Raw genomic sequence first — 2,709 nt, forward strand, 5'->3', positions numbered from 1 at the left:
GAGCTCTACTATTTTTGTTGAAATACAAAAATGTTTACGAGAATACTTTTTCACAAATGCTCCATCACAGTGATTGGATGCTTATTAAGAACAAAAAGACCGGAAAAGCATGTAAACATTTGAAATGGGTCATTATTATCAATCAATCAATCACCTTTATTTATACAGTGCTTTAAACAAAATACATTGCGTCAAAGCACTGAACAACATTCATTTGGAAAACAGTGTCTCAATAATGCAAAATGATAGTTAAAGGCAGTTCATCATTGAATTCAGTTATGTCATCTCTTTTCAGTGGAAATAGTGTCTGTTTTTACTTGCAATCAAGTCAATGAATTATGGCAGTAACATGTATGCAACACAAATTTTAAATATTTATAGGCCTACAATTACATACTAAAAAATGCAAACCAAGTAGCTTTGTTTGCCTGGTGTAAATAAGCGGTTGCATTTACTTATTAATGCTAACCTCCACATTTTTAATAACACCATCATTTTGAGAGATAAAATGTAAGAAAACCATTTCAGCTATATTGGGTCTATTTTCCTTTTAAACCAGAGATTTAAATAAATAATAAATATTATATTATTACATTTAAATCTATTATTCGAAAGGTATGACATTTTATTTAGAGCAGACAGCCATGCAACTGGCAATGTCTGCAGTGCACGTTCCTAGGTTCACACATCTGTCTTCTCAAATCCATGAGTTATCACTGAGGTGTCATGTAAATAATTATTTCTATATGTTCATATGAATAACAATTGCCATCTGAATTGTGAGAGAAGTCCTGAGTTTAATTGGTGATACATAAATGTGATTTCAAAAGTTCTGGGTGTCAATCTTTGTGCAACCACTTAATGTTCTCATAGGCTGTTGCAGAGAAATTAAGCCCTGTAATTCTAAAAATAACCAAAATGTGTATATGTATATATATATATATATATATATATATATATATATATATATATATATATATATATATAGTGCTGTATATGTTGTTTCATTCAATGTATGTTGTACAGATTATTTGTGTAAGAACAAAATGAAATGTTGATTGAAAATAATCAGTTTACAGGTCAAATATTACAAAAAAATAATCAAATACAATTAAGACTTCTTTCCTTTTTTAAACAATTACAATTACAAACAAATCCAGTGAATTAAAAGCATGTACAATACACAGGAAGATTTCGCTGCAAAAGGTAGGTGCATCATTAAACTGCTGTAGTTTGAACATGCTCCCTTTAAACCAGGCCCTAGGTCGTCTTGCAAGATATCTTCTCAAAGCCAGTTTCAAGTCTCCAGAAGTGTTTGCAACGTCTTCCTGCATTTGAAATGCATAAAGAGTCTGGTTTTAATTTACACTGATGATTATGAAAAAGTAAGTAAAAATATAAAAACAAAAACATTATTTTACCCTAAGTTTTAGTTTTGGACATTGAATGAACTTCATGAACATCCTCATTTTCATATATTTCCTGGACCAATTTCTTGTGTGGAGCAAACTTGCAAACCAGGAACATTACATATATGAACAACTCACTGTCCAGCATCTGAAATTTAGCAATGTAAGCAAACATAATTACAAGTAAAATCATAAAAATCACATTTCAACTCCCTCAAAATTGACAATTTCTTAATGACACGTAATACATCCTTAAACCCTGCCATTTCTACAGCCTACTATACTCTGTTTGGCTTCAGCTACAACTACAGTGATTTGAGGGCAGATTAGAGTAGTAGACGTTTGAAGGACAGTCGATGACTTCCATAGGCTGGCATTATGCAAACAAACCTAACAGGTAACTGGTAACATAAAATGAGATTGGAGTTTCTGAAACTCATTTCAGCACAGTTTAGAATCAGTTTTCTTACTTTTCAGAGAAAAAACTTTATTTGTTGTGCAATTTGATCTGTAAACCTTTGCAGACCTTTATACATTTACAAACAGCTAAATTGCAATTCATGAAAAATAATATTTGAGGGGAAAATAATATGGGCACTTATATCAGCAGTAATATGGGCACAAATATCAGCAAGATTCTCAAATAAAACTAGAGGAGCTTACAAAGAAAGTCCAGAAATGTCCTTTCTCCAAGAAGGGACCACTGAAGACTTCTGCCTTTTCCAAGAATATTATTCTGCAAAGAGAAGACAAACGACATGACACATAGTTTAGTAAAATAATAGTTATATGAATATTAAACAATCCCACCCTGAGAGCAGGCTATAATACAATAAAAATAACAGTAATATGAATTTTGAGTACTCCTGCCCTGAGAGCTGCATATAGTTTAGTAAAAGAAAAAATAATATGAATATTGAGTACTCCTGGCCTGAGAGCAGCACATAGATTATTAAAATAATAGTAATATAAATAATTAGTATTCCTGCCCTGAGAGCAGGGCATAGATTATTCAAATAACAGTAATGTGAATATTGAGTACTCCTGACCTTAGAGCAGTGCATAGATAAATAAAATAATAGTAATATGAATATTGAGTATTCCTGCCCTGAGAGCAGTACATAGTTTAGTAAAATAAAAGTAATATGACTATTGAGTACTCCTGCCCAGAGAGCAGTGCATAGAAAATTAAAATAATAGTAATATGATTATTGAGTATTCCTGCCCTGAGAGCAGCACATAGTTTAGTAAAATAATAGTAATATGAATATGGAGTACTCCTGCCCTGAGAGTAGCACAT

General features: G+C 31.7%; 1 long non-coding RNA gene across 1 annotated transcript; it reads right to left on the reverse strand.

The window, feature by feature from the left end:
* Positions 1-959: 959 nt before the first annotated feature.
* On the reverse strand, positions 960-2,175 carry LOC128011385 (uncharacterized). Its single transcript, XR_008182543.1, has 3 exons — positions 2,073-2,175; positions 1,422-1,557; positions 960-1,328 (listed from the first exon to the last, which is right to left on the reverse strand). It is a non-coding gene; the product is annotated as an uncharacterized LOC128011385 (long non-coding RNA).
* Positions 2,176-2,709: the final 534 nt, after the last annotated feature.

Source organism: Carassius gibelio, chromosome B23 (assembly GCF_023724105.1).
Source record: "Carassius gibelio isolate Cgi1373 ecotype wild population from Czech Republic chromosome B23, carGib1.2-hapl.c, whole genome shotgun sequence".
NCBI classification, from domain to species: domain Eukaryota; kingdom Metazoa; phylum Chordata; class Actinopteri; order Cypriniformes; family Cyprinidae; genus Carassius; species Carassius gibelio.